General features: G+C 42.9%; 1 pseudogene; it reads left to right on the top strand.

The window, feature by feature from the left end:
• The window catches only part of LOC134311253 (uncharacterized), a 98,123-nt pseudogene that overhangs the window by 37,133 nt on the left and 36,941 nt on the right, over window positions 1–24,049 (top strand).

Raw genomic sequence — 24,049 nt, 5'->3', positions numbered from 1 at the left:
CTCTGTAATGCTAATTCCAGCATACAGAGCACTCATCAGGCGCTCCAGACCTGTACAGAAACAGGTGAAAACCTGGCCAGAAGGATCCATCTCTGCTCTTCAGGACTGTTTTGAGTGCACTGACTGGGACATGTTTAGGGAGGCTGCAACATACGGCGATTACACTGATCTAGAGGAGTACACGACTTCAGTGACCTGCTACATCAGCAAATGCATTGAGGACGTCACTACCACTAGAACCATCACTTCCAGACCCAACCAGAAGCCGTGGATGACTCCAGAGGTGCGTGCACTGCTGAGGGCCCGAGACTCCGCTTTTAAAGCAGGTGACCAGCCGGCTCTGAGAACAGCGAGAGCCAGACTGTCCCGGGCGATCCGAGAAGCAAAGCGCGCACACGGCCAGAACATCCACAGCCACTTCCAGAACAGCGGTGACACACGGCGCTTGTGGCAGGGCATCCAGGCCATCACCAACTACAGGACGACTCCACCCGTCTGTGACAGTGATGCCTCCCTTCCAGATGCGCTGAACGACTTCTACGCTCGGTTCGAGGCGCAGAACAACATGTTGGCGAGGAAGATGATCCCACCTTGTGACGACCAGGTGCTTCATCTCTCCACAGCGGACGTGAGGAGAACTCTGCACAGAGTCAACCCACGGAAGGCTTCTGGACCAGACAACATTCCTGGCCGAGTGCTCAAGGGATGTGCAGACCAGCTGGCAGATGTATTCACTGACATCTTCAACATCTCCCTGAGCAGCGCCATCGTTCCAACGTGCCTCAAGACGACCACCATCGTACCCGTGCCAAAGAAGTCATCTGTGTCATGCTTCAACGACTATCGTCCCGTAGCACTCACGCCTATCATCATGAAGTGCTTCGAGAAACTAGTCATGAGGCATATTAAGACCCTACTGCCTCCCACCATGGACCCACTGCAGTTTGCGTACCGTCCTAACCGCTCAACGGACGACGCCATATCCACCACACTTCACCTGGCTTCTACACACCTGGACAGAAAGAATACTTACGTCAGGATGCTGTTCATAGACTTTAGCTCAGCATTCAACACCATCATTCCTCAGCATCTAATTGGAAAGCTGAGCACGCTGGGCCTGAACACCTCTCTCTGCAACTGGATCCTGGACTTCTTGACTGAGAGACCTCAGTCCGTCCGGATCGGTAAGAACACCTCCAGCACCACCACACTGAGCACCGGCGCTCCCCAAGGCTGTGTGCTCAGTCCACTGCTGTTTACTCTGCTTACGCACGACTGTACAGCAATGCACAGCTCGAATTCCATTGTTAAGTTTGCAGACGACACAACTGTGGTGGGACTCATCAGCAACAACGATGAGTCAGCGTACAGAGAGGAGGTACAACATCTAACGAACTGGTGCCAAGTCAACAACCTGTCTCTGAATGTGGATAAAACCAAAGAGATGGTCATTGACTTTAGAAAGACACTAAGGGACCACTCCCCACTGCACATCGACGGCTCATCTGTTGAGATCGTCAAGAGCACCAAATTTCTCGGTGTTCATCTGGAAGAGAATCTCACCTGGACCCTTAACACCAGTTCCATCACCAAGAAAGCCCAGCAGCGTCTCTACTTTTTGAGAAGACTGAGGAAAGCTCATCTGCCACCCCCCATTCTCACCACGTTCTACAGAGGAACAATCGAGAGCATCCTGAGCGGCTGCATCACTGTCTGGTTCGGAAATTGTACTGCGTCGGACCGTAAGACTCTCCAGCGAGTAGTGAGGACAGCTGAAAAGATCATCGGGGTCGCTCTTCCATCTCTCACGGACATTTTTAACACCCGCTGCATCCGCAAAGCTCTCAGCATTGTGGACGATCCAACCCATCCATCACATGGACTTTTTACTCTGCTCCCGTCTGGGAGACGATACCGCAGCATCCGGACTAACACAACCAGACTGTGTAACAGTTTTATCCCTCAAGCAATCAGACTCCTCAACTCAGTACTATAACAATTTCCTCCGGAAATTTTCTGCTGCCACACACTGATCTGTATTGACTGTTACTTGCATTTTTGACTATGTTACTTGTATTTTTGCACACCTCCTGGAAATGCACAATAATTTCTGCACCTTACTTGTATTTTGCACCATATCTACTTTTTAGGCACCTTATCTGCATTGCCAATTTTACGCTGCTAATGTACAACATGTCACTACCTCAGGAACCATTGTACCATCTATTCACCATCATGTACTAACACTTAGTGTTTAGTCCTGTGTTCTAATTACTTGTTTAGATTAGGGATAATTAGGAATATCTTTTGTAGTTATTTATTATAGGATTTTTTGTATTATTGTTGTATTTGCACTGTTTTGTCTTGCACTTTTTGTACCGTGTTACACCGTGATCCTAGAGGAACGCTGTTTCGTTTCAATATGTACTTGTATGTAGCTGAAATGACAATAAAACCTCTCTGACTCTGACTGACTCTGACAACCCGACCGGGACCATACAACCTGACACTGTATATATATATATATATACTGTATATATATATATATTGTTAGAATGGGGTTTGAGAAAACCCGTAACGTAGGGGAACCCAAGTATGGATACACAAAAGGGTCGAGGACACCAGTTGGCAGAGCAGAGGAGGCCACTGGTTTTATCTGAGAGATGTGGAAGGTGGGGTGGATGTGCATGTGGCGAGGGAGTCTTAGACGCACAGACGTGGGGTTTATAATCTTCTCAATGACGCACAGGCCAATGTAGCGGGGGGAGAGTTTCTTGGATACCGAACGGAGGGGGATATTAGTGGTGGATAGCCATACAACCTGACCGGGAGCGTAGGGGGGGCCAGACTTCCGATGGTCTGCCGACCGGCGGTTGTTGTCACAAGTCCGGAGGAGAGCAGCCCGGGTGATCTTCCAGACTCTTCGGCACCTGCGGAGATGGTGCTCAATGGAGGGAACTGCCACGTCTGCTTCCTGCTCGGAGAATAACGCGGGCTGATAGCCTAGGGAGGCCTCAAAGGGGGAAAGACCCGTGGCGGACGAGATCAGGGTATTGTGGGCGTACTCGACCCAAGCAAGGTGGGAGCTCCAACCCCTGGGGTTGCGGGCGGTCATGCATTGTAGGGCGGCTTCCAGGCTCTGATTTGCTCTGCCTGCCCACTGGACTGTGGGTGGAAGCCGGACGAGAGACTGAGAGACTGACCGTCGCTCCCAAGGCCCTGCAGAAAGCTTTCCACACCTGGGAGGTAAATTGGGGTCCACGGTCCGACACGATGTCCGCAGGGATTCCATGCACACGAAACACCAGATTCATTAGTAGCTCAGGCATTTCAAAGGCTTTGGGGAGCTTGGGCAGGGCCGTAAAGTGCACAGCTTTAGAGAACCGGTCCACCATGGTTAGGATCACCGTATTCCCGTTTGACTCAGGTAGACCAGTGACGAAATCTAATGCTATGTGGGACCATGGGTGACCTGGGACCGGAAGTGGATGTAGTAGCCATGCTGGAGGTTGGTGGGAGGACTTGTTAAGTGCGCAGGTTGTGCAGGCGGCCACGAACTCCTTGACATCTGCCTCCATGGATGGCCACCAAAAGTGTCTCTTTAAAAGCGACAGTGTGCGGCCAACACCAGGATGGCAGGCAATGCAGGAACCATGGGCCCACTGCAAGGCAGGAGAGCGAGCTGTAGTTGGGACGAAAAGACAGGTTTGGGGTCCTGTCCTGGGATCTGGCTCCTGCACCTGGACCTCGGTGACAATCCTGTGAATGTCCCACGTGAGTAGTCCAATGACCCGGCTGGGTGGAAGAATGGTTGCTGGACAGGCTGGGGTTTCCTCTGTGAAGAATTGACGAGAGAGGGCATCTGGTTTGATATTACGTGATCCGGGCCGGTAGGTCATAGCAAAGTCAAACCGACTAAAGAAAAGTGCCCACCTTGCCTGCCGGGAGTTTAGCCTCTTAGCCGCCTGGATGTAGGACAGGTTTTTATGATCCGTCCAAACGATAAAGGGCTGAGCGGCCCCCTCCAGCCAGTGTCTCCACTCCTCCAGGGCCAGTTTAACTGCCAACAGCTCACGGTCACCCACATCATAGTTGGCCTCCGCTGAGGATAAGCGACAGGAGAAGAAGGCACATGGGTGTAAACGGTTATCGGGCCCCGCTCGCTGGGATAGGACAGCCCCCACCCCAGTGTCAGATGCATCGACCTCTACGATGAACTGCCTGTCGGGATCTGGTTGAATGAGGATGGGGGCTAAAGTAAATAGGGCCTTGAGCCGGGAGAAAGCTTCTTCGGCCTCTGGGGGCCAGGTAAAAAGGATCTTGGTGGAGGTAAGGTGAGTAATGGGTGCCGTGACCTGGCTGTAATTGCGGATGAACCGCCGGTAAAAGTTGGCAAATCCAAGGAAGCGTTGGAACTCCTTGCGCGAGGTGGGCATAGGCCACTCTGTTACCGCACGAATTCCACGGAGTCCACATGAAACTCACACTTTTCAGCCTTAACAAAAAGTCTGTTTTCTAGGAGCCGTGAGAGGACCTGGCGAACATGAGCTCTATGTTTCTCCAGAGACCTGGAAAAGATGAGAATGTCATCAATGTATACGAAGACAAACCGGTTGAGGTAGTCCCTGAGCACATCGTTCACCAACGCCTGAAACACCTCCGGGGCATTACACAAGGCAAAGCAAGGCAAGGCAAGTTTATTTGTATAGCACCTTTCATACACAGTGGCAATTCAAAGTGCTTTACATAAGAAAAAAAAAATTTAATTAAAAGCATTAAAACATTCCTGAGATCTAGAATCTCAGAAAGACATCTTGCAAACATTTAGTTACAATTAAGAGAGCATGAAATTCAAACAAGAGAGATAAAAAATTAAGAGCGTGAAAAATTAAAAGAAAATATTGTAAAATATACCCTGCAATTTGGGAAATACAAAATTAAAACAACTGTTCCAGTTATATGCAGCCTAACAGCTAAATGCTGCTTCACCATGTTTAGTTTGGACTCTGGGCTCAACTAGCTGACCTGAGTCCATGGATCTAAGAGATCTACTAGGTTTAAATTCTCTAAACATTTCTGAGATGTATTCTGGGCCGAACCCATTCAGTGATTTATAGACCAGTAGCAGCACTTTAAATTCTATTCTGTAACTAACCGGAAGCCAGTGTAGAGATTTTAGAACTGGAGTGATGTGCTCAGTTCTCTTCGTCTTAGTTAGAACTCTAGCAGCAGCATTCTGAATGAGCTGTAACTGTTTAATGGAAGTCCAGTTAAGAGACCATTACAATAGTCCACCCTACTGGAGATAAAAGCATGGATCAGCTTCTCTAGGTCTTGTTGGCACACTAGACCCTTGATTTTGGCTATATTTCTAAGATGGTAGAAGGCTGTTTTGGTGATGGTTTTAATATGGCTGGTGAATGTGAGATCTAAGTCTATTAGAACGCCAAGATTTCGGACTTGGTCTTTGGTTTTTAGAGCCCGGGAACTGAGGTGTTCACTGACACTAATCCTCTTCTCTTTGTTGCCAAACACGACAATCTCTGTTTTGTCCTTATTTAACTGTAAAAAATTCTGGCTCATCCAGTTATTGATGTCCTCCAGACACTGACACAGTGACTCTATTGGGCTGTAATCATCTGGTGAGAGAGACAGATATATCTGTGTGTCATCTGCATAACTATGGTAATCAATGTTGTTAGCCTGTAGCATTTGGCCTAATGGCAGCATATAAAGATTGAACAGAAGAGGTCCGAGAACTGATACCTGGGGGATCCCACATGTCATAGCCACCCTGTCAGATTCACAGCTGCCAATAGTAACGAAGTAACTCCGGTCTTCTAAATAAAACCTGAACCAATTAAGGACTGTTCCGGAAAGTCCAACCCAGTTTTCCAACCTGTCCAGCAATATTCTATGATCTACAGTGTCAAAGGCAGCACTAAGATCCAGTAAAACCAGAACCGATATTTTACCCGAGTCAGTATTCAGCCGTAGATCATTTAACACTTTTACGAGAGCTGTTTCAGTGCTGTGGTGAGGTCGAAAGCCTGACTGAAATTTGTCAAAATAACCACTGGAATTCAAAAAACTGCTGACTTGATTGTAAACAACTTTCTCAATGATCTTAGCTATGAAAGGAAGATTTGAGACCGGCCTGTAGTTGTTTAACACAGACGCATCCAGAGTTCTCTTTTTTAGGAGTGGCTTAATGGCAGCTGTTTTCAGTGACTTTGGGAAAACGCCTGATGCTAGTGAGCCATTAACTATTTGTTGCAAATCAGTTTTTACAGAGTTAAAAATAGTTTTAAAAAATTCAGATGGCAGTATGTCGAGACAACATGTCGATGATTTAAGATGCTGAACTGTTTTCTCCAGAGTGTTTGGGTCTATTGTATTAAATTGTGACATAATAGTCATGTTATTTTTAGGTGTCTGTAGGGGCAGCATGGTTTCATCGTTTGACTGAGTGGCATTGATGGTCAGTCTAATAGTTTTGATTATTTCACAGAAGAAATAATAGAAAGAATAGAGTGCGGGTGTTGTTGATGTTCCTGTTAATGATCTTAGAGAAGTGCAGCTGTCTAACTCCGAGTTAAAAATACAAAGGCTTTGCTTATAGAGATCATAGTGGATTTGAAGTTTAGTTTTCCTCCACTTACGTTCAGCTCTCCTGCATTCTCTTTTCAGAGCTATTACCATCATTGTGTTACGTCATGGTGCTTTCTGTTTGCTCAACGTTTTCATGACTTTTACCGGGACAACCACATCCATGACAGTCAATATTTTCACGTTAAAGTTATCCAGGAGTTCATCAACTGACTCTGCAATTAAAGTTGGTGATATAGCTATGGCCTCCATAAACCGAGAACTAGTACTTTCATTTATGTACCTTTTCTTAACAGAAACAGAGCTAGTTTGAGCATCTGGAGTGATCAGCATTTCAAAGAAGACACAAAAATGATCAGAGAGGGCCAAGTCCTTGACCATAACAGAAGAAATGTTAAGACCTTTAGAAATAACTATATCCAGAGTGTGCCCTCGAGTATGTGTAGGCCCTTTCACATGTTGCAATAGACCAAACGTGTCAAAAAGTCCAAAAAGTTATTTGGTGTTGTTGTCCTTGTTATTATCTAAGTGGATGTTAAAATCCCCAGTTATGATGAAAAAGCTGTACTCAGTGGAGATAACTGACAGTAGTTCAGCAAGTTCATCTATAAAATGTGCAGAGTATCTTGGAGGTTTATAAATGGTTAAAAAAAAAATGTTGGGAGTACCCTTCAAAATAAAACAGAGGTATTCAAAAGACATAAAATTGCCAAGCACAGTCTCTTTGCACTGGAATACATCTTTAAATAAGGCAGCTACTCCTCCACCTTTCCTACCACTTCGACACACATTCATAGAACTGAAGTTTGCTGGTGCTGTTTCATTAAGAACAGTAGCACTGCTGCCTTCTGCTAATCATGTTTCAGTTAGAAACAGAAAATCTAAACCGTAGGATAGAATTATGTCATTCACTAAAAATGATTTGTTGGCTAGAGATCTAACATTAAGCAGAGCTAGCTTTAAAGGAACCACAGGAGCCCCTGGGGCAGCCCGAGGTTGTCGTGGTACAGGTAAGAGGTTAGACTGGTTGACTTGATATGCTGAATGCGTTCTATTCTTTCTATTTCTAATCAACACAGGAATAGAAAACATTTCAGGCATACTGGGTCCAAGCTTACTCTCTAAACTGTTGTCAGTATCATATCTGCTATAGCAAGGACCCTGAACACATCACAACGTGTTATCATTGTTTTGTATTCTGAAGCCGCTATCAGTAGCACTCGCTGAACATTCTGAACTCTGTACAGCCAGAGTAGATGAAGTACAAGGCTGCTGCTGACGGTGCTGAAGTGGCCTCAGAGAACGGGGAGGGGGCTGTGGACAGGGGGGAAGGGGTGCCCTGCGCTTTTTGGGTGAAACCTGTGGACTGGCTGAGATGGAGTGTGAGAATTTAGTCCCAACACACACCAGTTTCTCCATTTTCTCTGTGAAATCCATATGTGGAGGTGATGTTGTTGAGAGAAAGAAATTGGAGGATGACTGTGATGTCTCTGCTGTTGACTGCTGTGTCACTGCCTGATGATGAAGGTCGTAATAGCTTTCGTCAAGAGTCAGAAACTCAGCCTGAGCTGTGTTCTCCAGTGATGGGGATTGTATGTTTGATGGTCCTTCATGGTTGAAAGCAGGTGAGGGAGGTTGAGGATGCACGTATTGTGTCGAGTCAGTCCAAGAAGCAGATGGGTGGCGAAGAGCAAAATGGAGGTTGTCCTTTAGTGCCTTCACTCCAGTCTTGCTTAGGTGGGTGCCATCTGGGTAAAAAAATTCTCTGCGTCCCCAGAATAAATTAAAATTGTCAATATAATCCATACCTTTCAAACTGCAGGTTCTGCTTAGCCATGTGTTGAGGTTGAGTAGCCGTGAAAACATATTAGATCCTCGGGCTGGGAGAGGCCCACTGATGAACTTCTGAGCAGTCAGCTTCTCAAGTGTATTAAACAGTTCAGTGAAGTTGTTCTTTAAGATTTCTGACTCCTCTCTGCGAATGTCATTTCTGCCCACGTGCAGAATAATTCGTTCGATCACTCCATGCTGGGAGAGGATGTTGGGAAGTTCCTTATTTAATTCCGAGACAGTCACATTCGGGAGACATTGATCTGCTGCCTATATTCTTGATGGCAGAGTCACCGACGATCAGAGTTTTCGGAGCGTTCTCTGCGTCAGGCAAGGGCCTCTGCTTAATCAGCCTCGTGTTTTTGCTAGCCCGCTTTGAGTCCCCTTTTATAGTCAGCTTCGCTGGTTTTGTTTCGTTACCATTACCACTGGGGATAACCTCGATCAGATTTCTGAGCGGTTCAAAACGATTCAGCAAAGGGATCGGTTTTTGTTGCGACCCTGCTATTTTCCCACGGGGTGCAGTTGTGCTAGCTTTTGGAATAGTTTTAGCTTTCCGAGCCCATGATGAAGACATGGCGTGGAAGACATTAAGACAGCCACCTGCTGCTTTTGTGGTTTTGGTTTTGCTCCAAGTTTTTGCCACCGATTTTATTCTCTCACATGGCTCGTTTCTGTTCCCCTGTTTTGATTGAATTCTGTCAAGCTTCGGGAAGTCTGTTAAGCTGTCTAGCCTTAGCTTAGCTGGTTGTTCTGTGTTAGATTTTGACTCACCCTCGAGTGATCTGTAACCATTTCTCCTGTCCGTTCCAGGTAGGATTGTGAGCATTTTAGTCTCCAGCACAGCGATTTTCCGTAGGAGTCTGTAGCAGTTGGAGCAGCACGAAGAACCCGCTGTAGTGATAGGAGCCATGGTAGTCCTGATAACTGTGCCCGAGTTCAGTCTGACGGCTAGTGGAAAACTCCGTTACCTAAGTGTCTAGTTTAATGTAGTTCTGTAATTCTGTGCCTTTCCAGCTGATCTATTGTCGGTGTCTGCTGATTGAGCTGTATATTTTAGAAATAAAAGATAAAAAATAACTAAAATAGCTAAAAACTAAAAGCAAGCGGAGAGCAGACAGAAAGCGTGCAGCCAGAGCGAGCATCAAGGATAGGCATAAGGCATAAGTATGTACTCAAAGTGCCCCAATGGGGTGTTGAATGCTGTCTTCCATTCGTCGCCTTCCCGGATTCGCACCAGATGATAAGCGTTGCGTAGATCGAGCTTGGTGAAAATAGTGGCACCCTGCAGGGGGTCAAAAGCAGAGGAGATCAAGGGCAGGGGGTAACGGTTCTTAATAATGATAAGATTAAGCCCTCGGTAATCAATACACGGCCGTAGAGTCTCGTCCTTCTTTTCCACGAAGAAGAACCACGCCCCCAAGGGGGAGGACGATGGGCGGATAATCCCAGCGCCGAGTGAGTCGGAAATGTAGGTCTCCATGGCACTCCTTTCAGCCAGAGAGATATTGTACAGCTGGCTGGTAGGCAATGGGGCACCAGGTAACAGATCAATGGTGCAGTCATAGGGTCGGTGGGGGGGTAGCGACTGGGCACGGTCCAGAAAACCTCACAGAGGAAACGATACTCCTGGGGTACCTCGGATAGGTCGGTGTTTTCTGCGCTAGGAGTGCGAGTAGGGTTCCCCGGCTGTGGGATGGCAGAGACCAGACAATTTGCATGACAAAAATCGCTCCAGACTGCCACTCGTCCTAGGGCCCAGTCAATATGGGGATTGTTGAGCGCTAACCAGGGGTAGCCCAGAACTAGGGGGGTCTGGGGGGTCTTGATAACGGCGAAAGAAAGGGTCTCCCGGTGGTTACCAGAGAGGACAAGGGTCAAAGGTGTGGTGCGGTGGGTGACCTGGGCAATGACCCTACCATCCAGGGCACACACGGTAACTGGGGGATCGAGGGGTTCTAAGGGGCAACCCGTCTGGGCTGCCAGCCCCTCGTCGAGCAAGTTGTCCTCAGCGCCTGAATCCACGAGGGCCTGGAGGGGGACTGAGCCACCATGCCAGCAGAGGGTGGCCTGAATGCGGAGTTCCCTGGGTGGTGGGGGTTGCTGAGAGTGGCTCGCCAGCACCCCCACGGCTACTGACGAGCCCTCTCTTTTGGCCGGGTAGGGCATGCCCGCAAAATATGGCCCACCTCACCACAATACAGACATTGCCCGGTCCTGAAGCGGCGAGCCCGCTCCTCGGGGATGAGCCGGGCACGCCCCAACTGCATTGGTTCAGGCTGTTGTATTGGAGATGAGGGGGTGCAAACAGGGCTGCCAGAGGCGCAAACAGGGCTGCCAGAGGGCTCCAACAAACCAAACAAGGAAGGGGGTGAGCGAGATGCTGGACCAGGCCTGGCTGCCCTTTCGCGGCGCCGACCCCGGAGACGGTTGTCCAGGCGGATCACCAGAGCGACCAGGGAATGAAGATCTGGATCTTCCTCCCTTACTGCCAATTCATCCCTCAGGGGTTCTATGAGGCCCCTCTGAAATGCCTCCCAAAGAGCCTCCTCGTTCCACCCTGAGTCAGCAGCCAAGATCCAAAATTCAATTGAGTATTCCGCCACGGACCGAGAACCCTGGCGTAGGGAAAATAGACGGGCGGAGGCACTTCCCGAATGGTCAGGGTGGTCAAAGACACCTTAAAAGGGGTGAGGAAGTCAGAGAACGACCGGCACCTGTCCAAGTCCCCATGAAATGGTTCGGGATTGGGAATGGGTGTCTCCAGAGGGACCCCTGGGGTCACAGGATCCGTTGGGACAGCGGGTGACCCTAGGGAAACCTGGGGGTCAGCGGGAGAAATTGGCACTGGGGGGCTAAAATGGGCCACCTGTTGGGTCAGGTCCGCGAGCCGCTGGGTGATGGTGTCCAACATCTGGTTGTGCCGGCTCAGGACCATGCCCACAGTAAGGTCCTCGCCTGTTTGTGCATCCACGGGTTCCATGTTGGCCAGATTGTACTGTTAGAGTGGGGTTTGAGAAAACCCGTAATGTAGGGGAACCCAAGTATGGATACACAAAGCGGTCGAGGACACCAGTTGGCAATGAATATTTATTGAAATACAGGAAGACAGGGAAAATAGCGATAAGTTCAAACAGGGGACACTGAGGAAGCAGCTGGAGCGGTTCTGTGGGAGGTGAGGAGCTGTGATGTGTCCAGGTCCAAGAGGGGTTGGTGTCCAAAGCCGTTCAGGGTAGAGGAAGAACAAGCAGTGGCAGTGAGAGGTGAACCGGGGTCACGGTAGCAAGGAGCTAAGTCCAGGAACCAAGAGGAGCGCATGGAAGCCAGATGGTGAATGGATCGCTGGGCTAGAACCAACAGGGAAGAAAAAATGACAAAGTTGAAAAATAGAACAGCAGCAAGAATATGTTCTTCACAAAACAAAGTGTAGCTCAGGAGTCAGGTGTATGGAGCTAATTTAGTGCCAAAACTTCGCAAATAAACAGAACGTATTCTGTAAATATGATACGATTTGTAAACAAACACAACACGATCTTCAAATAAAAAACACGACTATCTAACGCACACAATGTGATTTACAAATACAAAACGCCACTGTTGCAAATGCATATGTGACTTTTAAATAAATGCACAGCTGTTTTCTAATACACTGCACTTCACAAACAAATAGAACACGTTTTACAAATACAAACGCTGTTCCGCAATGCGGTTCGTGAATCACGTGACTATTGGCACTGTTCTGGCGCTTGTGTCACTTTTGTCAGATTTTCTCACAAATACATCCCGACTCGTACAAATGCGTCGCACCTGAGCAGTAGGGGCCGCTGTGGGTCCACGTTACAACATGTGAATGAGCGAGAAGAAGCCACTGTTAATTTATCCTACCGAGCATTTGTCTATAATTCTGTGCTACTTTTGCCTGCTTTATTTCTGCTAGCGGTTAGTTAGTTTACATTTTTATGGTTATAGTTAAAGCGTTTTTCATACAACTAGGGAAGCCAATCGTTTTTAAATAGCTATCTGTGACCTTAACATTACGGAACATTGCAGTTAAGTAGAAGGTTGGGTCTAATAAAGTTAATTACTGACTAAATGTGTTGAGCATTTTTTACATTATCTTGTACTTAACTGTTTTTATAAGTAAAACAATTTTTGTTGCTGCTCCCTTGCCAGTTCTGTTCTAATTATTTTTCCTTATTCCATGTTCTATCTATATATCTGTCTGTCTGTCTGTCTGTCTGTCTGTCTGTCTGTCTGTCTGTCTGTCTGTCTGTCTGTCTATCTATCTATCTATCTATCTGTCTGTCTATCTCTCTATGTATCTATCTATCTGTCTATCTATCTCTCTATGTATCTCTCTCTCTCTCTCTCTCTCTCTCTCTCTCTCTCTCTCTCTCTCTCTCTCTCTCACTATATATATATATATATATATACACAATGAACAAGCCATCAAGAAGCCTGTTCGGGAGAAACATCATACATATGGTCGCCAGAAATCGAAATTAAATTAATATTTTAATTACTGACTCACAACACAGCCTACTAACTCAAAAAGCCTGCTGCAGTGACTTGGTGATCAATACATACTGTAAATGATGATGTGTGTAGTTATGCTGTAGCATCTGCACTTCCTGTATGTGGTTTTCTAGGGCCTTATTTTATGAATTTTATACAGAACCTAGTGCTCACACTTTCTGTGCTTAGAAATGCCTCAACTATGCAACTTAGTGCACATTGGGAAATACATAGTAGTACTGATTCTCACTCTAGCATCAGGTAATAGTAAACATATTTATTAATATTTGGTAAAACACTGTGTTATTTAATGCTTATCTTATTAACAGTTTAGATGTTAATGTATTGTTCTAAATTTTCAAGTTTTCTGATAAATATGTTTGTATCAAATTACATTATTTTCTTTTTTTTTTTTACAACAGTTGGTTTTGCAGATTAAATTGGGCCAATAGATGCCAACATTGTTGCAAAAGGAACAGAGACTGTTACTCTAAAATGTTCATATCAGTCAAGCAGCAGTGATGTTTGGCTTCACTGGTACAAACAAAATTCCAACAGCAAATTCCAAATATAATCCTATCAAATAAGGGTTAAGGTATTGGTTTATTGGCCCAACTGAATTTTGAACCAGTACGAATCCCTTGCTCATAAAGTGTATATAAACTATTGATGAATAACGGTTCTTGATACAGTGTCGCCTGATAGATTGGACATAACAGGTGTTCATCCTAGGTGTGCGCTCTTGCTCTTCACGCACTAAAATTCCTCCAAATTCTGCCAACCTTACATAAATGGCCAGACAGTGGATCTTTACTGCTGTATCTTTCTTTGCAAGATACGCCTGCACACTGCAGTCTATAGTGACAGGAAATCCAAACACTGGAGAAAAAGCAACTGGCAGATCCTGCTTTTGTCAAAAGAGGGAGCTAACTGTTTGTGTTTTACATGTTTAATAATCTAAGATTCAAAGCTGTTTTAAATTATAAAGTTTCTGTTACACCAGGATTTACAAAAAAACATAAATAAGAAATATTATTGATACTTTAATTGTTGAAGGTCAGTATACTGGTGACTTTGTAAATCATTCATTCATTGTCTCTTTTACCACCACTTTATCCTATTCAGGGTTGCGATGGGTCCGATTCAGTGGGCGAAAGGTAGGAAACACCGTGAACAGGTCACCAGTCCATCACAGGGCACACACAGGGCAATTTTTGTAGCTCCAGTTAACCCGACTCTTAATTGGACAGAGAGAGAACTGTCTGGGAAAGCATGGAAACTCCACACAGAAAGGACCTGAACCTGGGAATCAAACCCAGAACCTTTGATCAATGTAAGGTGACAGTGCAGCATCTAAAATGCTAATGATGAATTTAGACTTTTATTTACCTGTTGTATTAACAGTTTTTTTCACCATAAAATTTTACATCAACATTTCCTAGTCACTAAATATTTGCACAATCAATTACAGTAATCAAAAACATGTACGTTAGGTAAACTGGAGATAAAAAAAATGGCCAGGACTCATTCTGTCTTAGTTCTTCTTGTATTGTGGTTCATGCTGACATTACTGCATCTGTAATTCCTGCAGATGTTTAGCTGCACTTTCTCAATCTATCAAATAAGAAGGCAGGGTTAACATGAATGCACGTAGATTGGGGGTGGAGCGGGGGGATGTTCTTACACAAAGTAGAGACAAATTTTAGTATACCAGATGTGAATCTGACACTCAGCACAATGATGTTACTCCTCTTCTTCATTTTACTCATCACTGATGATAATGGTAAGTGTTATACAATAACTATCATATTTTATTGAGTTTGTATTATTTTTTCACTATAAAAAGCATTATAGCAATTTTTACTTTAAAATGAAATGTTTTGAATTTAGAATGAAATAAATGTTCTATATTTTTAACGTTTTATAGCAGAAGCAGCTGAGAGTATTACAGCAGATAAACCCAGCTTAACATCAAATGAAGGCAGCAACATCACACTATCCTGCACATATGAATCATCATTCAATAGACTCCACTGGTATCGACAAAAACCTGGATCAACACCAGAGTTTCTGCTGCTGATTTATGAGGGTGCTGTCACCAAGGCTGAACCACCTGACCCAAGAATGTTTATCAAAACTAAAGAGAACAAGAAAGTAGAACTGGAGATCGTCTCTGCTGCAGTATCTGACTCTGCTCTGTACTACTGTGCTCTGCAGCCCACAGTAGCAGGAAATTCAGCTACTCTGTACAAAAACCTTCTCTCAGAGGAGGAGCTATAAGCATGTTTACATTTTTTTACATTTGCTTTTTTCAGTTCTCAAGCTATGATGTCAAATAACTATAAAGCTTATGCATAATCATTTTACATTTTAAATTAGTCCCAAACAAACAGATGATAATTAAAAAATGATAATTATTTTTATTAGGCAGGTATGGAATTGTATGCAGCTGTGGAAAGAATAAACTTGTTAATAGTTTATTTTTGTCAATTAACAAAAGAGAAATCTAAATCAAAATCAGTACTAAACTGGGGCGGAACGGTGACTCGGTGGGTAGCACTGTCGCCTTACAGCAAGAAGGTCCTGGGTTCGATCCAGGCGGCGCGACCACAGTCCAAAAACATGCAGTCAGGTTAATTGGAGACACTGAATTGTCCTATAGGTGAAAGGGTGTGTGTGTATGTGTGTCTGCCCTGCGATTGACTGGCGTCCCATCCAGGGTGTTACTGTGTGCCTTGCACTTATTAAAAAACTAGGATAGGCCCTAGCACCCCCCCCGGCCCTAATTGGATAAGCAGTGAGAAAGAAAATGAGTGAGTGAGTGAGTGAGTGTACTAAATTGAGACTATTTAAAGTATATTTAATTAAACTTAAGTTTACTTTAGCATGTGTATTTACCTTCATGTTTCATATACACTTAAAGTGAAATTAAATCACACTTAATCAGACAGATAGATAGATAGATAGATAGATAGATAGATAGATAGATAGATAGATAGATAGATAGATAGATAGATAGATAGATAGATACTTTATTGATCCCGAAGGAAATTAGAGAAATCAGTATTCCAAGTGCATTTTTAAAAATATACTTCACATATATTTACTTTAGAGTAAAAATATACTTCCACTTCCTGTCCTTCTAGACCCGATTCTTTGTAGAGCATAGCAATACATTTATGAGCCACGCACTGATCTCTGTTTTTCAATTTTTGCATGAAGGCACCATCAACCAACCAGCAGGGGTCGCTATTACATTAGTTTTGAGGAGTTTATAAGCTAGGAGCTGACATGAGATTCGAACGCATGAGTTAGACATGTCAGTTCTTATGTGTTAACATGGTGTAGTTGAAGTGAATGTTTTTACATGTTTTTTTTTTACATCTGCTTTAATTAGTAATTGAAATTGATTTGTCATAATAAATGTATGATAAAGAAACTTTAGCATTATTGTGAGCTCTAGTCACCTGAAAATACACTTGAAATGTACAGGGGTTGGACAAAATAACTGAAACACCTGTCATTTTAGTGTGGGAGGTTTCATGGCTAAATTGGACCAGTCTGGTGGCCAATCTTCATTTATTGCACATTGCACCAGTAAGAGCAGAGTGTGAAGGTTCAATTAGCAGGGTAAGAGCACAGTTTTGCTCAAAATATTGCAATGCACACAACATTATGGGTGACATACCAGAGTTCAAAAGAGGACTAATTGTTGGTGCACGTCTTGCTGGCGCATCTGTGACCAAAACAGCAAGTCTTTGTGATGTATCAAGAGCCACGGTATCCAGGGTAATGTCAGCATACCACCAAGAAGGACAAACCACATCCAACAGGATTAACTGTGGACGCAAGAGGAAGCTGTCTGAAAGGGATGTTCGGGTGCTAACCCGGATTGTATCCAAAAAACATAAAACCACGGCTGCCCAAATCACGGCAGAATTAAATGTGCACCTCAACTCTCCTGTTTCAACCAGAACTGTCCGTCGGGAGCTCCACAGGGTCAATATACACGGCCGGGCTGCTATAGCCAAACCTTTGGTCACTCGTGCTAATGCCAAACGTCGGTTTCAATGGTGCAAGGAGCGCAAATCTTGGGCTGTGGACAATGTGAAACATGTATTGTTCTCTGATGAGTCCACCTTTACTGTTTTCCCCACATCCGGGAGAGTTACGGTGTGGAGAAGCCCCAAAGAAGCGTACCACCCAGACTGTTGCATGCCCAGAGTGAAGCATGGGGGTGGATCAGTGATGGTTTGGGCTGCCATATCATGGCATTCCCTTGGCCCAATACTTGTGCTAGATGGGCGCGTCACTGCCAAGGACTACCGAACCATTCTGGAGGACCATGTGCATCCAATGGCGGTGCCGTGTATCAGGATGACAATGCACCAATACACACAGCAAGACTGGTGAAAGATTGGTTTGATGAACATGAAAGTGAAGTTGAACATCTCCCATGGCCTGCACAGTCACCAGATCTAAATATTATTGAGCCACTTTGGGGTGTTTTGGAGAAGCGAGTCAGGAAACGTTTTCCTCCACCAGCATCACGTAGTGACCTGGCCACTATCCTGCAAGAAGAATGGCTTAAAATCCCTCTGACCACTGTGCAGGACTTGTATATGTCATTTCCAAGACGAATTGACGCTGTATTGGCTGCAAAAGGAGGCCCTACACCATACTAATAAATTATTGTGGTCTAAAACCAGGTGTTTCAGTTATTTTGTCCAACCCCTGTATATTTTAACTCGTTCATTTATCATAATTAGGGTCATCAGGGTGCTAAAGTTTAACCCAGAGCTCATTAGGTGAAATACAGGATGACACCTAATTAGATTAATTAAAAAAATATATCTAATGAAGTTTATACAGGTTACTATTTGAACTCTGTAAGTACACTGAATAAATATTTATGTAGTGAATTATTTGCAAGTATAATTACAGCATCATGTGAAATCCATTAATTACATGCTAAGTAAAAATACATAACATAGTATTATAAAGTACCTGAATATGTTATTTTTCTTGATTAATTTAAGAAGAGCTTCAGTTATTTTTCATATCCAACATGAAATTAACATTTCATCTTAAATGTTATTAAAGTTATCTGACTGACTTTGACTCTGGCAGGGTTGTTGGTGCTGGATGGGCTTATTTAAGCATGTCAGAAACTGTCTAGACAAACACGACTGTCTAGAGTTACACAGAAAGACACAATAAAGTTCTTCTTGTAGAAGCTCTACTTGCAGAAACAACTTGGCATAAATTATCAGTTACCAAAAACGTTTGTTCATTTTGCACACAGATGTAGAGAGGGAAAGTAAACACAATCAACCTTTTGTCAAATGCAGTAACAAAGCTGTACTGTTGGGGAAGGAGAGGAAATGGTTCAGACATATACATAGGAATGATAGGTCTTTGGGCTGAGTGATTCTGCAGCACAAATATGGCATTGCTTGGATTTGTTTGCCTTTTTCTTTCTTCCATTAAGGGAGAAATAACATTTAATCTGCATTAAATACCATTTCATATAGGATGATGATATTTTGGTTTTCAAAAAAGAGGACATTGGCAGGGTTGCAGCATGGGCCAGATGGACACCTGCACTGGGTTGAAAGTTTGTTTTTGGGGGAGGGGGTGCTGGCAAAGTAATTTCATGTAATTGGTGGCACCATGGCAATGTGTATAAAGCAGGGTGAGTAAGTGAGTGAGTAAAAAATAAACCTGCTCTGTAAGGTTCCTCAGATCTAAAACTGATGAGCAAATGCATCAGGACCTGCAACTTAATTAGAGGAACAATTGAGAAAATGCAATTTGTTGACAAATTAATGTCTTCCATTTGCAGCACATATAACAAGTAATTAGTTAGAATGTTTTTTATTTATTTATGTGAAGTGAATACAGTGTATTTAATTAAAATATTCAGTATGGTTGTGAGTGATTAATGTAAAGCTCTGCTTTCATCCCCCACTCAAATCAACTGAAAATAGGAGGAGTTTGTATAGAACTGTAAATAAGCACAATCACCCCGTCCTTCCTTCACTTCTCACAATACAAACATGATGTTCCTGTGTTCTCTTCTTCTCTTCTCAGCTATACAATGTAAGTACATCTCAGTGTTTTTATGCAGTCACAGCACACAATGTGTTTTAATTTTACTGTATGACTGTATATATTTTTTACATCACATTTAACATATTTATCTGATTTGCAGGGAAGAGTTTGGCACAGTCAATAAAACCACTGAATGATGTAGTAAATGCAGCAGAGGGTCACAGCACTGTTCTCTCTTGTGAATATGAGAGTGTAAATTATCTGCAGTGGTATCGTCAGTATCCTGGATCTACACCAGAGTTTATTGTTTCTATCCTCAAAAGTGAAACCTTCAAAACATCTAACATTCCTGGTTTATCAGCTACAGTTGATGGAACAAAAAACATTGTGAATCTGAAGATCTCCTCTGCTGCAGGATCAGATTCTGCTCTGTACTACTGTGCCATGAAGCCCACAGTAACAGGAAACTCCACTGTGCTGTACAAAAACCAGTGTATACAGATCACAGACTGATAATCACATGGTTTAGTTTTTTAGATTCATGACAGACTTATAAAATCATATTATTTATATTAAATACAAAGATGTTTTTACTGACAAACTTTATAGCATAAAGTATAAAAATAATAAAATTCTGCATCACAGAGGGGACACACTTTATACATTTTATACACTTTATTACACATTATAATAATTTGGAAACTGAAAATACTAATTGTTGCAGTTTTGTAAATGCTACTTTTGCCCATTCTTGCTTGATATAAAAACTTCATCTGGAATAAAAGCAGGCCAGTTAAACACAAGTACTCAGAGTCTACAAAGCTACACTGTTGTAGCACATGCAGAATGAGGTCTGGGATTGTCTTGCATGAACCTGCTGGTAAATGATGTTACATTGATGGCAACACACGTCTCTCTACAATCTCAATATACACCTCGGTGAAGAATGTTAAGAAAGATGTGCAGTAATGGGAGAGGGGTAATATTCATGTGTATGGACAGAGTCTGACAGCTTTAGAGCCAAAAAGGCACAAATGTATTGAATAATGACACTATAAAGTACAAATAATTCATCTTACATATTTTTTTTCTGCAATATAATCTGTTTTTGGAGATCTTTGGAAACCAACATGGACTCTTTTACTACAACTTTAATAAATTCAGATCAGATTTTGAAGCTAAACATTTGGTATGGTGACTGTAAACAACATTTGCTACAATGTTGGAAATGGGATTTCAGACCTGCATTCCCACTTACACTCACTGAAACTTTTAATAAAACGATGTAAAAAGCAGCATAATTGTTTCAGCTTTATAACTTTTAAACTTGTGTTATATCTCGGTGTGGTAAGAAATTGAGAGAATCAGCTTTTCAGAGAGTCTAAAACGCTTATTGTTAAAAAAAAAGTGACTTCATGTATTAAAAGAACAACATAGAAACACTAAACCTCTCTTAATTATTACTGCTCATAAGTTCTCTTCACTGATGGCAGTAGTTGGGCAGTTGTAGCCTAGCGGGTAAGGTACTGGACTAGTAATCAAAAGGTTGCTGGTTCAAGCCACACAACTGCCAGGTTGCCACTGTTGGGACATTGAGCAAGGCCCTTAACTCTCGATTGCTTAGACAGTATACTGTCACAGTACTGTAAGTCACTTTGGATAAGAGCATCTGCTAAATGCGGTAAATGTAATGAGATTCCTCACTTGTTTTAGTACAATAAGTCACATTAAGCTTTGTGCGCCGCCACACTTCATAGAAATAAACTGCACAGCCAGTGCAAAAGTGCTCATGTGAATGCACACTTACTGACCTCGCTAAGGAATACGGTATTCCAAGATCAAGCATCTCCACAATTAATTTTTATTGTATTTTTATATTGATTTTTAACAGTTTTTCACTGTATTGCAGTGTTTTATATTATATTTGTGTTATTTGTAGTGTATGTGTCAAAAACAACCTTATTATTTTACATTAAACTAAAATATTTGCAGTTCTACGGGACCATGGAACACATTAACAGGTTTCCCATACATACTTATGGGGAAAAAATACCTTGAAACTCAACGCCTTTTAAACTCAACGCCACTCCCAGAACAAACTGATATTGAGTTTCAAGGTACCACTGTACTATCCTGGTACCAGATACCACAGGAGATCTTCAGATGTCTTGTGGAGTCCATGACTTGGCTGGTAAGAGCTGTTTTGACATTTTAGGTAAAGCCACAGTCCTCACTCATTTTAATTTAGCTCACTAATCACAAAATAAGTAGCTCAAATAAGTGGCTGACATAAACTCTGTCTAAATACACTTTTTATACACTATTTTTGCACAATTAATAGGTGTCACACAGCTGTCAGTCATAAGACTTTATGAATAAATATACAAAATAAAGCAGTTCTGCAGACAGGAAGTAGTAAATAACTGCATAAATGATCAGTTGTACAAATGCACACAGATGTGGAGAGAGAAAGTAAACACATGATGGCTCCATGACTCCATCTACATTTTACTAAACACTGTAACTGCTGTATTGTTAGGAAGGGAGGTTACTGAGAGGAAACGGTTCATGTATTACAGCAGGCTTTGAGCTTCATGGTTCTGTAGTTCAGTCATGTTACTGCTTGGAGTTGTTTCCCTTCTGTCCATTGTTACAGGTAAGAAATAACATCACATTTACCATGTTTTAAAGATCTATTTGTTTATACATATTTGTCAGCAGAACATTACTTAATCAATCCAAATTTTACAATAGGAATTAAAGTGTTTCTTTAAATAGTATCTGATGGTTTGATCTGATCTTTACAAGGTTTCTTCTCACATTACTGGTCTGGATAAACAAAGATGTCCACAATTCTTCTCTTTCTCTTTAACAGGTTTTATCTCCACACAGACAATTACACCAGTTTCTACCACTGAAAATGGCATGGAAGGAAACTATGTCACTTTATCCTGCAATTACAGTGGAGATATTGGAAATAATTACCTGCTGTGGTATCGTCAGTACTCCACATTCAGACCAGAGTTCATCATATTGGTTGAGGAATATAACAAAGAAGCTGCAGTTTCTGGGTTTTCTGCAAAAATAAATGAAGCTAAAAATCGAGTGGATCTGAACATCTCCTCTGCTGCGGTATCAGATTCTGCTCTCTACTACTGTGCTCTGCGGCCCACAGTGACAGGAAATCATTCTATACTGTACAAAAATAAGCCTATTTAGATGATTTAGTTCCTTTAAAATTATTCTCATGATTATTTACATGAATAAATTACATAATTCTTACTGGTATAAGTAGGCACATAAATATACAGTGGATATACACTGATCAGCCATAACATTAAAACCACCTCCTTGTTTCTACACTCACTGTCCATGTTATCAGCTCCACTTATATAGAATCCACCATATAGAATCACTTTGTAGTTCCACAATTACTGACTGTAGTCCATCTGTTTCTTTTCATGCTTTGTTAGCCCCCTTCCATGCTGTTCTTCAATGGTCAGGACCCCCACAGGACCACCACAGAGTAGGTATTATTTGGGTGGTGGATCATTCTCAGCACTGCAGTGACACTGACATGGTGGTGGTGTGTTAGTGTGTGTTGTGCTGGTAAGAGTGGATCAGACACAGCAATGCCGATGGAGTTTTTAAATACCGTGTCCACTCGCTGTCCACTCTATTAGACACTCCTACCTAGTTGTTTCATCTTGGAGATGTAAAGTCAGAGACAATCTTCTAGACCTTCATCAGAGGTCATAAGGACGCTGCCCACAGGGCGCTGCTGGCTGGATGTTTTTGGTTGGTGGACTATTCTCAGTCCAGCAGTGACAGTGAGTTGTTTAAAAACTCCATCAGCATTGCTGTTTCTTATCCACTCGTACCAGCACAACACACACTAACACACCACCACCATGTCAGTGTCACTGCAGTGCTGAAAATCATCCACTAAATAATACCTACTCTGAAGTGGTCCTGAGGGGGTCCTGACCATTGAAGAACAGGGTGAAAGGGGGCTAACAAAGCATTTAGAGAAATAGATGGACTACAGTCAATAATTATAGAACTACAAAGTGCTTCTATATGGTAAGTGGAGCTGATAAAATGAACAGTGAGTGTAGAAACAAGGAGGTGGTTTTAATGTTATAAAACATTTACACACTAGTGGTGTGCGTTACTGCAAAATGTGGTATCGATTCGATACCATATAAATACAGGGCCAGTATCACTGATACCGATACTGTTTAATAGTTAAGGTAGATGCATCATTAAATTGCTAAATGTGAATGAACTCTCATGATCTTTAAGTGTTTTTGTGATTTTTCCTTTGGTTTATTAATTAGTTAAAATCCAGGACTGAATGTATGCAAAATGTATAAGTAAATAAAAAATATTTATCATCATATATCATATAATAATTATCATAATAATAGTTTTTGTTCAGAAACAATAGAACAGTAACAAAACTATTTTTCCTCATGCCCTGTCCCCCTGTGCAGAACAGAGGTTTTGGTTAGAGGTTTTTGTTCAGGAACAGTATCATGTTCACATTCTTTGCTTTTATTGCACATCACCTGTGACTTAGTAACTGTCCTGCCTTTGAAAAAATCCTCTCGGCTGGCACTGATGTTGCAACCGCTCCCAGATGTTTCTTGGCAAGTTTGCTCAGAGAGGGGAATGTTTTTGGGGTGCATTGTTTTTCCACCAAAGTAGTGGATCCTGATCCTGAGGAATTGGCCTCTCTTCTGAGTACCTGCGCATTTCAGTTAGGGCATCAGTCCCAGTTGTCCGATGCTGCTGAGATGCAAGGACTTGAGAGTCAAATTCTGTCCATATCCCACCAGGTGAAGATGCAGCAAAGTGTTTGAGCTTAATGCAGATGATGAAGATGCTGAGGTCTGACTCACTGACTGCATTTCAGTGACAAGTCAAGCTTTTACAGGCTCAACATTCGCAGAGTCACAGAATCCCAGGTTTATTAGTCTAATGTCCAGGTAGGTGCTGACAGTAAGACCATAAAACGTCTCAATAGCCCCGAAACATC

Source organism: Trichomycterus rosablanca, chromosome 4 (assembly GCF_030014385.1).
Source record: "Trichomycterus rosablanca isolate fTriRos1 chromosome 4, fTriRos1.hap1, whole genome shotgun sequence".
NCBI classification, from domain to species: domain Eukaryota; kingdom Metazoa; phylum Chordata; class Actinopteri; order Siluriformes; family Trichomycteridae; genus Trichomycterus; species Trichomycterus rosablanca.
This window is presented reverse-complemented; position numbering and strand designations above follow the sequence as displayed.